This window comes from Cricetulus griseus, chromosome 3 (assembly GCF_003668045.3).
Source record: "Cricetulus griseus strain 17A/GY chromosome 3, alternate assembly CriGri-PICRH-1.0, whole genome shotgun sequence".
NCBI lineage: Eukaryota > Metazoa > Chordata > Mammalia > Rodentia > Cricetidae > Cricetulus > Cricetulus griseus.
In genome coordinates, this window is record NC_048596.1 from 129,875,535 (window position 1) to 129,890,417 (window position 14,883).

General features: G+C 36.5%; 1 protein-coding gene across 3 annotated transcripts in view; it reads left to right on the top strand.

The window, feature by feature from the left end:
- The window catches only part of Mef2a (myocyte enhancer factor 2A), a 132,353-nt gene that overhangs the window by 15,005 nt on the left and 102,465 nt on the right, over nucleotides 1-14,883 (top strand). For 2 of the 3 annotated variants that reach the window (XM_027408111.2, XM_027408112.2), the window contains exon 2: nucleotides 8,928-8,980. The exons of the other annotated variant lie outside the window; for it this stretch is intronic. The gene's annotated coding sequence lies outside the window, so the exon portion shown is untranslated. The remainder of the gene's footprint in view (nucleotides 1-8,927; nucleotides 8,981-14,883) is intronic. 3 annotated transcript variants of the gene reach the window in all.

Consider the following 14,883-nt stretch of genomic DNA (forward strand, 5'->3'; position numbering starts at 1 on the left):
ATTAATGAGCTAGCTAGAGGCTCTAGAATATTTGGAGGAAAAATAGACACATCAAAATTAAATACTCATGCCTCATTCTCATAGCACTTGCATGCTAGTTCTGGATTGTTGTTAGACTCATGCTTTTCTCCTGAAAAACAAGGTGGTTAATTTAAAGATTAATGTCTGTAGTATAAATTGAGAATGCCTTACTTTTACAAACATATGAGTTATCGGGCCTACTATATTCAGCCAAGGGCTCCCTGTGGTACTTTTTATTCTTATAGCAATGTAGTCTGTGGCATTTTCTGAAACGGTAACTTCTTCAGATGTTAAATTTTTGAAAATCAAGTTATACTGCTCCTTCCACCTATTTTTTTTTTCCTCTCAGATTTGTGGTCCTGCCCCACTATACGTTGCTTCCAATTTATAATACAAATTAAAACCTTTTGATATTAGTAACTGCTTAAGAGTTATCCACCTGCCTTTTGAGTGTTATTTAAATGTAATCAGTATGTATTCCCACAGGCTGGTTATTGGAACTTCACTTAGGAGCTTTAATTTCTTTTTCATCGTTTCCATAAGTTAAGACATTATGACTATGCATTGAACAGACATTCTTTTGAGATGTGCTCACTATTTCTGTGGTTTGAACACATCTTTTGTGGACTGTGTGGATCCACAGAGTAGAATTTAGCTTCAGTGCCTGGTTCCATATCCATGTCCATTGGAAAATGCACATTTTGTATTTCTTTCTTCCTTATTGTTCACTTGGATGAATACTTGCCAAAATTAATGCTTTTTATTGATTCGTTCCCAAATTTCTTTTATTTTCACTGAAATCTGAAGCTCTCCAAGGTAATTTCTTTTGATTTTGCCCTTCCCCCATCTCCTTTTATGGGCTCTATTCTTTATCCTACTGTCTTAACTATTTTTATAGCATTGATTTAGAATAGAAAGATACATGATGTAGTTCTTTGCTACTAGGTAGTAGTGGCTTAGGAGCGGTAAATTCTATTAGATACCATGTTTTATTGGTGTCAGCCAGGTGGTGGTGGTGCACGCTTTTAATCCCAATACTCAGGAGGCAGAGGCAGGCGGATCTCTGTGAGTTTGAGGATAGTCTGGTCTGCAGAGCAAGTGCCAGGACAACCTCCAAAGCTACACAGAGAAACCCTGTCTTGAAAAACAAAATAAAACAAAACAAAAAATAAAAAAATTATGACGGGTGACAGAGTTCAGGAAGGGTGTGCAGGTGATGGAGCATGCTTCATGAGGCATTGATATTTGAGCTGGAGAGAAAGGTTTTATTTTTAATTAAACTTGTATAAAAGGTATTACGGAGAGAGATTTTTGAGTAAAAGAATCAAAATTGAAAATCATATATATATATATTACATTTTGTCTTGAATGGAAGACTTTTCATAAATAGAAGATGATAGAGGGAAAGAGCTTGAGACCAAACTGTAGTTCACACAAAGTGAGTATTAGATCTTGTGCTTGTGGTGAAGAAATTTAATTAGAAATCTGAGTCTTCTTTAATAAGCTTGTGAAAGACACTAATGCTTGTCCTTTTATATCAGCAGACCTTTGTTTCTTAAAGAATTAGTGCTTAGGGCCACTTCCTACGCAGCATAGTGCTAGCTAGGCTCATGTTTTGTTTGACAGAAATAGAGAATATGTATAATTGAGGTAGAAGCATAGGCTACTTTTTCTCATTCTTCCTTCTACTGTCTTGATTTCTTTCCTCAGACCACACCTTACTCTACAGGTCTTTTTCTTTAATTTTTTTCTTTTAAAACTTTGTTCAGATATTATGAATTGTGGATCATGTGTATTTTTTGTTGGTACCTCAAACTTGGGAAAGTTTTAAATGAAATCATAGTGTGTACTCGTGGGGCTGTCTGATCATTTGCATGCCATCTGCCAATGTGTTGGGCCATGTTCATTCTTCTGGTATGCATTGAAGCCACAGGTTGGACAGTTGTACAAGTATCTGCCTCCCCCTACCTTCATCATCCTGCTTTCCCAGTTTATTTGTGTTTATTGTACATAAGTGATAGGCTTCATTTTGTCTAGGTTGCATTTTCTACATTCACTTTTGATGGATATTTTGGTTGTTTCAAGTTTGAAGCTGTATTATGAATACAACCTGAACATTTGAACAAATACAATTTTTATATGGACATATGTTTTTATTTTTATGGCAAAATATAAACAAGTAGGATTCTTAGTTTCCAGTGTAATTGTGTGGCTTTACCATCTCAACCAAAAATGAGTGAAAGTTCTGGTTTCTGTTATTTTCAACAGCATGTTGTATTGTCTGCTTTCAAAGCTGAGCCACTTTAGTTAGTATAACCATGTCCATGTATCATGCTATAACTTTAAGCTGCATATCCTTAATGACTAATAATATTTAACATTTTTCATTTACTTACTGGCTATCCATGTCTTCGGTGAAATGAATCTTTTGCCTATTTTAAATTGGTTTCTTTGTGTTTTATATAAGAAATCTTTGTATTTTCATGATAGGCTGGGCTTGACACACACCTGTAATTCCTGTGCTGTGGATGCTGAGGTATTGGATTGCTAATTCAAGGCCAGCTTGGGCCACATGGTCAGACTCTGTCTCATACCAAACAACAAATTCAAATAAGGAACTAGGACAGTTCCTGATAAAAGGCCTTTTTGAATTGTCTCCATTGTATCATGGACCTTTTTTTTTTTTTTTTTTTTTTTTTTTTAATCTCTTAATGATTTCTTTCAAAGAACAGGTTTCAATTTTGGTTAACATTTTCTTTGTCAAGTGTTTTCATTTAATGTATCTTTTTTTGTACACTGTTTGCAAACCTATGCCTTTTAGCAGAATTAAGAAAAAATTAAGGTTTATGAAATATATACCGTTTTAATTTTTATTTATCCTTACACACACACACACACACACACACACACACACACACACACACACACACACACACCCACCCACCCACCCACCCACCCACCCCCCGGCAGATGAGTGTGCAACCTGCAAGAGTTGCTTCTCTCCTTCCACCTTGTTGGTTCTGATTATTGGATTCAGGTTGTGTGGCTTGATGGGAAAAAGCCTTTACCTGATAAGCCATCTCACTGGCTCTGTTTGTAAATGGCAATTAATATCATTGTCTATCTGTTTGTCTATCATTTGTTGCTGAGACTTTTATTTGGTATGTCTGTTGAAGATTAGATGGGGGCAGGGCGAGGGAGAGAAGAGTGGAAAGACAGAGTGCTCACTATATTCACTATTTTCAACTGATTTGTGTGTAGGGGTGTTTAATTACAAGGGTGCACCGTATTACATTTTCTGAAAATCAGGTAGAATAAGTCCTCCTGTATTTGATTATTCATAAAAGTGTGTTAGTGGTTGTGTTATTTTTAACTCTGACCCAGTAACTGGCAAAATAGACAGAGGGGAGGAAGGATTTGTTTTGGCTCATGGCTTGTGGTTCAGTGGTGTGGAAGGTGTGGTGGCCAGAGTGACTCTGAGCTGTGGTGCTTAGAGTATGGGGCATGCTGTTCACTTTTGGGGAGATAAGGAAGGAGAGATGGAGCAGGAAGCATGACTGTAAGCCTCAAAACCCAGCCTCCAGATACCCACTTCCTGCAATTAGGCCTTACTTTTCAAATGTTCCAGAACCTCCTAAAACAGCACCACCAACTGGGGGCCAACTGTTGAAACACATGCACCTGTGAGGGACACTCTGTATTCAAACCATAGCATTTATATTACCAATTGTGAATTGCCATGTCAGTTGTTTTCATTTTTTGTTTCTGAGTCAAGTTCTCCCTTTGTCACCTTTGCTGATCTTGACAGAAATTGCTGCTGCCCCCCAAGTGCTGTGATTAAAGGTGTGTACTATTATGGCAGTGATCAGTTCTCCCACCCTGCTCCCCCAACACGCACGCACGCACGCACGCACGCACGCACGCACGCACGCACGCACGCGCACTTTTCTTTGTGTAGCCCTGGCTATCCTGGAACTCAAGGCTGGCCTTGAACTCATGGAAAGCCACCTGCCTCTGTTACTACCTCCCTGCCCATGTCAGTTTTTTGTAAGAATGTTTGCTGGAAGTTTGAATGCAACTATGCTAAATCTGTAGGTAATTTGGGGAGACTGTATCATGAGTATTGAGGTTCAGATGAATGAGCATGGCATCTCCATTTATTTTAGATTTTCCTTTTTCTTTTAGCATTTCTTAGTATTCACCATGTTAGTCATGCACATGTGTTGCTAAATTTGTCTTTACATATATTATGCTTTTGAGGACAAAATAAATGACATTTTAAAATTTAAAATGTTGGGCCTTGAAAGATGGTTCAGAGGTTAAGAGCACATAATTGTTTTTGCAGACGATTCAAGTTGGGTTCTCAGCCCCATACTCAGTGGCTCATAAATGCTCATAATTCTAGCTCCAGTAGCCTCTGGCCTCTACTGGCACCTTTGCTTACATGCACATACATACATACATACAGACAGACAGACAGACAGACAGACAGACAGACAGACACACACACACACATATATATATATAATAAAAATAAATCTTAAACAATTTTTGAATTTTGTGTTTTCCATTATTAGAATATAAAAATGCTAATTTTGGATTTGTATCTTACTCTTGCAAGACTCACTTTTTAGTTTTAGTTACTTTATTATAATCTTTTAGCATTTTCTGTATATGTTGTCATGTAAGGTATGTGAAGAAGCTATTTTACAGTCTGGGTATGTTTTCCTTGCACTATTGCAGTGATTAGGATCCGCTCCCCTCCCAATGGTGATTAGATATGATGAGAGTGGGCATCACTGTTTTGTTGTTAATCTTAAAGAAGGAGCTCTATTTCTGCCTTCAAGGATGGTATAGTTGTAGGTTTTCTATAGGTGCCCTTTCTGGATTGAAGAAGTAACCCCTTCATCCCTAGTTTGCTGAGATTTCCTCTCCTGTCTTTATGAGTGGGTGTTTTGTTATGAATAGCTTTCAATATATTCATTAAAATTAAATGAATGGATTTTTCCCTAGATGTTAATGTAGTGAGTTATGTTTTTGATGACTGAACCAACCTTATGTCCTTGAGACAAACCTCACTTGTATTATGTTCCTTTTTATATATTGATGGATTTGACCTGGTAATTTTTTTTATAGAACCTTTGCATATGTACACATCAGTAATATTAGTATATACTTTCTTTTTCTTCTGTCTCTTTGCTTCATTTTTATATGAGGTATTTATGCTGATCTTCAACATATTGAAGACCTATTTCCTATTTCTTTCCTAAGAGAGATTTTATAAGATTAACATTAAATGTTTAGATGTTTAAAGAATCCACTAGTGGGCTTGTTTGGACCTGGAATTTTCTCTGTGGTAAAAGCCTTTTGATTATGATTTTAACTTTTTATTAAACTTGAGGTTATTACTACAGTTTGGTGTCTGTGTGATAATTTATGTTTCAAGGAATTTTCTTTTAAGTTGTCAAATTTATTGATACTATGTTGTTCTTAATATACTTCTCATGTTTGAAGAATTTTCTGCTTCTGGAATCATGTCAGTGATTAAAATGTTTCTGATTTTGGATATTTGAATTGGGTGCAAGTCTGTGATGGGTGTTGTGAAGAGTTGTGCAGAGTATACAGATGAAGTGTCAGAGAGGACGTGCAGAGAGTAAGGTGTGTGGACAGGCATAGGGAGCTCTCTGGACATGCTGTCCTCCACACCCCCAGTGTATCCAGCAGGCTGGCCTGGGATCTTTAGAGGGTTTATTACTTAGGTATGATTTATTACATCTTTAGCTGTTGGCCAGATATTGACCAACTCACCTTTTAGTCTTTTTCTACTCAGATATTGGTATGATGGGAGAAAATCAGATTGGAGTATATTTTATGATCATTCTAATCATGATTTAGTCTTGTTTGTGAGTCCAATCACATCCGGAAGCTATCTAGGGGACTCCCTCTCCCTCTCCAGTCACCAGCTATCTCATTTTCATAAAGATCATTTATCACTTTAGCTTAGTGGTTCTCAACCTTCCTAATGCTGTTACCCTTTTGTATAGTTCCTCATGTTGTGGTGACCCCCAACCATAAAATTGTTTCTGTTGCTACTTCATAACTGTAATTTTGCTACTGTTATGAATCACAATGTCAATATCTGATATGCAGGATATCTGAGATTGGATCCCTGTGACAGGGTAATTTGACCCCCAAAAGGGTTGCAACTCAGAAGTTGAGAACCACTGCTCTAGAGATCCTAAGAAGTGAAACTTTGGGCTAAGAGTCAGGAATAAATAACAGAGATCATATTTATTTCTTTATAATACAGTGTCATTTCCTTTCATGTTATTAACCTATATTGTCTTCTATAGCTTAAAATTTTTCACTTGTTATTGTAAATGTGATTTTACACAGCAGATGAACTTGTTCCTTGATATTGACCTGATTTCACCACTTTACTTGTATGTCTTTAGGAGTTGCTTCTTTATTTTTTTATTTCCTCTTGAGGATAAAAATAGGACACTGACGACTTTTTTGGTCCTTTATCAGTTAATATATGCCAAGTAATTAGTGTACTGTTTTATCATAACACTTCACTGTGTTGCAGTGTTGTATTAGGCCTTCCCTGAATGTCCTTTCTGTAATTTCAATTCCTTCCCTCCAACAGTTCTTCCTTCCCTGCTACCTTTTTCTTATTAATGGTTTTCCATTAAGCTACCACATTTATTCCTTGTGTTAAGTTCTTTCTCACCAGGATTTAAGTTCTTTGAGGTGAGAAATAAAGGTAGGGATATATCATTAGAACTTAGAAAATGTGTGGAATATATTAGAGTCCCAGTAACTATATTCTGAATTGTTTTGAATTATGTGCCAGATATTGACTAGATATTGAAGATATAAAAAAGTGAGTGGTGTACATAGATCTTTTAAAATGCATATCAGTAGCCCGGCAGTGTTGGTACATGCCTTTAATTACAGTGTTCAGGAGGGAGAGGCAGACGGATCTCCATGAGTTCCAGGCCAGCCTGCTCTACAAAAGTGAGTTCCAGGACAGCCAGGACTGTTACACAGAGAAACCTAGTCTTGAAAAACAAAACAAACACAAAATGCATTATCAGTATAATAGAAGAGGTTTATACTTGGAAAACTAATATTTTTACTCATTTTGAGTGATGATAGCCAGGAATGGCTTGACTGGTGATATTGAACTGAACATTTATTTGATCACTATAGAAGACAAAGGGGAATGTCATTTCCTGGAAGAGCTTAATAGTTCAGGCAGTGTATAGTCCCAGTTAGGGGCAATATAGATAAATAGATAGCAGAGGAAGTAGTGCTAGCAACTACAGAGATGCAGGATATCCTTTTTGTTTTTTTGCGACAGGGTTTCTCTTTGTAGCTTTGGAGTCTATCCTGGCACTCGCTCTGGAGACCAGGCTGGCCTCGAACTCACAGAGATCCGCCTGCCTCTGCCTACTGAGTGCTGGGATTAAAGGCGTGTACCACCAATGCCCAGCAGTGCAGGATATCTTATTCTCAGCCAGATGAGGCAGTGAGTTTGGGAGTCAGATATTCTATAATTGTCTACGCCACTAAATTAAAGTTTGAAGTTAGATTTTTGAAAGTATGTTTTATTATCGATCATGATAAAAGAATTAGGAAACTTTATTCTTAATATTGTCTTTTGAAAATTATTTGAGAAGATCATCAAGCATGACTAATAACAGTTTATAAGATTGAGGAGCAAGTTTTTATAGAAGTATATTTACCATGATCTATTAAATTTCTATTTAATCATTTACTTACCTTGAAAGAAGTTGGTAAACATGTCCACTATGACACACCAAGCAAATACTAACTTATTTATTTTCTGTTTTTTAATAAAATTAGGCTAAAAGCTCAAAGCATCATTTCAAAACAAGCTTCTTATTACCTTTACCAAGAAAAAGAGGCTTTGTGTGTCTTTTAATGGCTGAGTGCTTAATAGTTAATTTGCTAATGTAAAAACAGTATTTGGCAGTTTGTGTGATTCCTATAAAGGATGTGTCCCTTTCAAAACAGAAACAAAAGTCATGACCTCACAACAATTAAAACTGTTGGGTTAGATTCTTAACACTTGATTTCTGCAGAGACATGATCCATTTTCATAAGATAAAGTAGATTTACTTGGGAATTAGTTAAATTACCTAAGCATCCACTTTTGTATCATTTCATTAAACTGTATGATTTAGACATTTTTCTCTTTAACCCAAAAGACCCACTACTGTCTCCAGGCAACAATGTCAAGACCTAGATGTTCTTTATGTATGTAGAATATTGGTTGGTTTTCTTAATTGAGCTGAATCGTTAAAAGTGATTTTTGTCCTTGTATGTTCATTATCTTATTTTTAAATTTACTTTAGAAGATAGTGGTGAAGGTAGAGGTATACATCTTGTATAGGAGCACAGACAAATCTTAGGATGATGCAAATCATGGCCTCTAGTGTGTTTTCTTTTTAAAAACATAATACAGAACATTTACTCTTTTAAACTAGTTTGTTTTTTATTGCAGTTAATGAGTTCAATAGGCTGTACACACAGTGAAGTTAATATAAAAATACCATATTATGTAAAGAATAGGAAAATAGGTCTAGGAGTCCAGTTTTGAATCACATACTACAATTATTACTGAGCATTGAAGCAATATTTCCTGAAAAAAAATGGGTGTGACATTAGATACACTTTATTAGCTGGCATTTTTTTTAGCTAAGTAAAGCAAATGCCTTTTGCCAATTGAACTTTGCATCATTCAGCAAATATTTTTGGAGTTATCTACCAAGAATGGTATTAAGTATTAGAATTTTGTAATAATAAAACATGTTTAATTCTCTAAGAGTCAAGAATAATAACCCAGTTCCTTTCTTTTTCCTTTTTTCGTCCTTAAGGAATTGTATCTTGTGGAAAAGAAACAAAGAAGAATTCTCTGCAAGGATCAAATGTAAGAGTAGTTAATGTCTAGTAAGATATTTTTCTGTTTACCATATTATGAAATGTAACTGTAGTGAAACATTTACTGAAAAATCAAGCTATTTTTGTGACCTTGAATGACAATAATTATAGAGTTTATCTTGGTGATTAGTTTAAATTTATTGAGAAAATTTGTAAGGTCCCATTGGAATGTGTAATATTGAACATATATTGTCAAGCTTTTTTATATTTTATCTGGCTTCCCTAAGATAACCTTAAACTTTTCATCTCATGTAATTCATGCAAAATGTTATTGCATATTGATTTTCATTTGAACATCCGTCTTCAGTAGAACATCCTGTTTCCTGTGATAATAAATAGGAAAAGGAAAAATAAGGTTAGAGGACATGAATTAAATAGTCAAAGGAAAGATTTTCAAGTAATAAGTCAAAGGAAGTCTAGCCATGCCTCAGAAGAAATGAAGGTCAGAGAGAAAAAGAAAAGAGAACACATTTTAGGGGCTGTTTAGAGGATTGTTTTGTGTGGCTTTGAAGTTGCTGCCTTCTCTGAGCCTATGTTTACAAAGTTACGAACTAATTTATTTTGATTGCATTGGTCTAGGCTAGGGTTAGAATAAGCAAGTAAGATGTGTGGTCCTCAGATGTTTTCATGAGTAAAACCTCATCTGAATTTCACTTTTTATTTAAGGTAAAAGACACATAAATTGTATTAATACTAGATTATTTAAAAATAAGTAATTTTGAAATATTTAATAGGGATTGAACCTGATAAACACATAGTCTTGGGGGAAGGCTTGTTAATTGTGGGGCTGTTTTTTTTTTTTTTTTTCTTTGACATTTCAGGGACTCTTTTTGTACCTAGTCATAGTGGCACACTTTAATTCTACCACTAAGGAAACTGAGGGAAGAGGATTGCAAGATGCTTGCTAGTATTGTCTACATAATGAGATCCTATCTTAAAGAGAATATTTTTGCTGCTTAACAGTCCTAAACTTTTTTTAAATAATTAAATGGCTGAAAGAATTGGTTTTTATGTTATAGGCATATCAGTTCTTTAACTGCATATTATTTCTCTCCTTATAGCCTGACTGCAGAACAGCCCATTCAGTGCTAGCTGGTGATCTAAAAAACAAGAGAGGAAATGCTTGTTACTGCAAATGAAGCAGTGTCCTTCAGTTTCTTACAGGCATTGGGGTGATAATAATAAAGTCCAGTTCTCATTTAAATGTAAACCCGGGTAGTTGTAAATCTTTAAATGTAAATTTTCTCTTGTATTTTGTTTACTGACTGCTCAGAATAGAGTGATATGAACCTCCTGTAGGAATGTAGCCATTCTTGTGCCCATTTATCTTGGTGGTGGCTGAGAGTATGACTTTTTACTATGTGATGGCTGCTGGGCTTGCTGTATGGATACTAGGTTTCGAATGCCAGTCCTTATGATGCCACTGAGCCATCCTTCTAGTTCCTATTCTTTTTTTTTTTTTATTAGGCTAATGCAGGTCTTATTTTCTTTCTGGAAATGTTTGTGAAGAATTCAGATTCTTCTGTTTTTTTTTTTTTTCATTAAAGGAAAGTTAGAGTTTTTTGAGGAAAGATTATTTATTTATAGTACTGGAGATTAAACCTAGACCCTTGCTCTCATGTTAGGCAGCTGCTTTACTGCTCACCCACCTCTCCAGCCCATGAAAAGGTTTTAATGTAGGCCTAAGAATAGGCAGACATTGAGAAGGACAGAGCATGCTTGTGTAGGAACACACATTTAATCTTGTGTGTTTTCATAGTCTTCCTTGTGTCACATAGTTATTTACATTGAGTTGTAAGTTATAACATTTCCATTGTGAGCTTCTTTCTGTGATCTATTTAATTCCAAATATTTACATAAATTTCCAGACATATTTCTTTTACAGGGCTCTAATTCTGTTGTGTTCCAAGATATGCATTGTATGACATAATTCATTTGAACGTTTTGATATTTATGAGAAGGCATAGAAAATGGATTATGTTGGTGAATGTTTTAATGTGTGCTTAGAAGGATGTGTCTGAGTTGAGGTTTCTAAAAGTGAAAATTAGGTCAAGTTACTTGAGTGTTCTTTAACACTTCAAGCATACATCCTGACATTCTGATCGATATAGTAATTTAATATAATACATGGATATGTTTCTCATTCACTTCTTGGTTCATGTGTTTCAAAGCTTTATTATTGGATACATATGACTGTTTAGTATTATGTCTTTTATGAGGAATTGGGTCTTTTGCCATAAAATATCCTTCTTTATCTCTGTAATAGGTTATGAAGTAGTTACAGGAATAATTTGTGTAGTTTCAGACAGAAAGCCTGTTTTTATTTTTTAGACAGGGTCTTTCTGCATAGCGTTGGCTATCCGGGAGCTTACTCTGTAGACCAGGCTGGCTTGAAACTTACATGTCTCTGCCTCCTGAGTGCTAGAATTAAAGGCGTGCACCACTACCACCTGGCTGTACTTTTATACTGCAACTTTTCTTGCTGCTTCTGCTGCTGCTGCTGCTGCTGCTTGTAAGACTTTTGCTTTAATTAATTTTTTTAAAGTTTATGTGTATGAGTGTTTTACCTATGGATATGTAAATACACTGCTTGTGTGCCTGATGCTGAGGGAGGCCAGAAGAGGTTACCAGATCCCATGGAACTGAGTTGTGGATGGCTTTAAGATGCCATGTGGGTTTTGGCAACCAAACCCAACCCGTGTTTTCTGCAAGATCATGTAGTGCTTTTAACCACTGATCCAGCCATCGCTCCAGCCTCTTAAAAGACTTAAAAAGAAAGTTGTGGTGACACACATCTGTAATCCCAGATCTCAGGAGTCTGAGGTAGGAAGATTGCTATGAGCTTGATGTCTGAAGTACCTACTGAGTTTCAAGCATACCTGCTCTACACAGTGAGACCATTGTTTCAAAAGGGTTGGTGGAGGGGGCGTCGGGCATCTTTTACTGGGTTTTTAGTCATTTGATTATGGTGTGTGTATTTTGGATGATTTTCTTTGAGATGATTTTGCTTAAATTTTTAAAAATCAAATGCAGAAATGTTTTGGCTAATATTTCTTTTCTTTCTTTCTTTCTTTTTTTTTTTTTTTTTTTGCTTTTTGGAGACAGGGTTTCTCGAACTCACAGAGATCCACCTGCCTCTCCCTCCCGAGTGCTGGGATTAAAGGCGTGCTCCACCAACACCCGGCTTGGCTACTATTTCTTAAATACTCCAATTATCCTAGTCTTTCCCCTGTAATTTCAAGTGGTATGTATTTGAATTGTCTTCATTGTCACTGGTACCAGCACTCATCTCAGTTTCTTTTTTCTTTCTGTGATTTATTTGAATTTATTACATGTTCCTTACTTTCTTTACTGTTTCTTGTCTGTACGCTTTTTCATGTGTGTGTGTGTGCTTGTATATATGTGTGTAGAGGCCATCATTCAATCTTAGGTGCCAATTCTTATGGACCATCCTTCACTTTGTTTTTCATTGGGACCTGGGGCTTGCCCTTTAGGCCAGACTTCCGCCAAACCTCAGGGACCCACTTTTTCTGCCTCCTCAGCACTGGGATTACCAATGTGAGCCACCATTCGTGATCTTTTACTTGGGTGCTGGGAATCAAGTTCAGGTCCTCATGTTTACAAGATAAGCACTTTACCAACTCCTGAGTCCATATCTTTTCGAACGTACTAAATTATATCTTTTTAAAATTTGTGTAGGGTGTTGGAACTTGTATGTGTATGATTGTATTTGTATGTTTGTCCTTGTATGTGCATGCATAAAGGTTAAGGTTGACATCAGTAGTCCTCTCTACCTTATTTTTTTGAGATAGTGTCTCTTTGAACCTGGAGCTTGCCATTCTGACTAGACAGGCTATCTGGCAAGGCCCGGACTCAGTTTGCTATAGCTTCCTTAGCACTGAGGTTTCAGATGTATGCTGCCATGCCCAGCTTTTACATGAGTGTTGTGGATCTGAACTCAGATCCTCATCCTTGCACAACAAGCACTTTTCCCACAAAGCAACCTCCCTGGTTCCTTAATTGTTGTAATGGCTTCATCTATTTATCTGTTTAAGCTTTAAGCTTATAATTTCTGGGTCTCTATATTGACTGTTCTTACATTTTTTTGCTGCTTTTTATTTTCTATATTTTGTTTGGATGCTGGATCTTAACGGTTTGACCTTTTTTCGTGAAGGAGTATGATATCAGCTGAATCAGATGTTTTCAATCATTTGCAATAATTAATTCCATGAAATAACAATACTGAGTTAAGCAAAAAGGAATCAAAAACATGGAAAAGGATTCAAACAGTTACAAGCTCCTGTAGGAGAATATGGAGATAATTTTTGAATACTAAAACTTTGATATATCCCCCTGTCCCCCATAGCTAGTAGGTCTAGGGTCTTGTAAATGCTAGGCCAAGTACTTTAGCACTGAAGTAGATCCCTGGTACTTTTTGCCTCTCCCTACCTCCCTCCCTTCCTCCCTCCCTCCCTCCAAGACAGGGTTTCTCTGCAGCTTTGGAGCTTGTTCTGGAACTTGCTCTGTAGACCAGGCTGGCCTCGAACTCACAGAGATCCACCTGTTTCTGCCTCCTGAGTGCTGGAATTAAAGGTGTGTTTTCACCACCGCCCAGCCTTTTTACCTTTCTTATTTTCAGATAGTATTTTATTAAGTTGTCCATGCTGCTCTTAAAGTCACTCAGTAGTTCAGACAGATAATGAACTTGTGATCTTTGTGCCTCAGCCTCCCGAGTTTCCCTGTACTACTAGGCCCTGCTATAGGCAAAGATTTCTCCAAAGGAAATTAAAGCTGTTACTATAAAACATTAACAAACTTTATAGGCTTTTGGTGTTTTGACTACTACATATTTATTAAACCTAATACATTTCATTATATTTTCATACGTGTACATAGTATGTTTTGATAATATCCACCCCCATTACCATATCTTGCCCCCTCCCACTCCTGTTGATTTCTTCTCAATTTGTCCCCTTTCTACTTTAAGTTTTTGCTTTTGGTGACCCAATGAATTTCATTAGGTTTGCTTATAGGATCATGGGTGAGAAGTTTATTTACAGGAACATGGAGACCTTACCTCCCAGCAACCATTAACTATCAATAGTTCCTCAGGGAGGGGTAGAGCCACATGAGCCCCTTCCCCCTCATTATTTTTTACTGCTTATTAATCCTTAGGGAAGGATGGAGCCTCTGGAATCCTCCGCTACACGATAGGTAATGCAGGTAATCACAGCTGCTGTGCATTCTAGAGTATAATGGTTATGTCATGTCTGGAAGATAGTGTTCCACAGCACTCCATCACATACTCCAACTTTAATGCTCTTCCCCCTCCCTCTTCTGGATGTTCCTTGAGACTTGGAAGGGGTGATATAGATGTATTTATGACTGAAGATTTACCGTCATTTATTCTCAGCACTGTGACCTGTTGTGAATCTTAGCAGTTGCCACTGCCCACTACATAAAGAATCCTTTCAGACCACAACTGACAGCAGCATTAATCTATAATCATTTGGGAGGCAATTTGATTAAATAAATCCTGTTTCATAGATTACTAAGACTAGACGGTCAAACTAAAGTGGAGAAGATAGTTTCAATACATTTAACAGACAAAAGGGACAAATCCAAAGATTCAGAGTACTTCTTTCAGTCAGTAGACAACCAGCCAGTGTAAAAAGGGAAAGAGACTTGGAAAAACACCTCATAAGGGAAATCTAAATATTTACAAAGCATACGAAGAGATGCTTAGCCTATTACTAATCTAGGAAATCCCACAAAGAGGTTCTGTGATAACTCCAGTAATTGATAGTACATGTTTTAGAGAAGATGCTTAGTTATGGGAACTCACTAAATACTGACGTATTGTATATTACTATAAAAATAATCAGGAAGTGC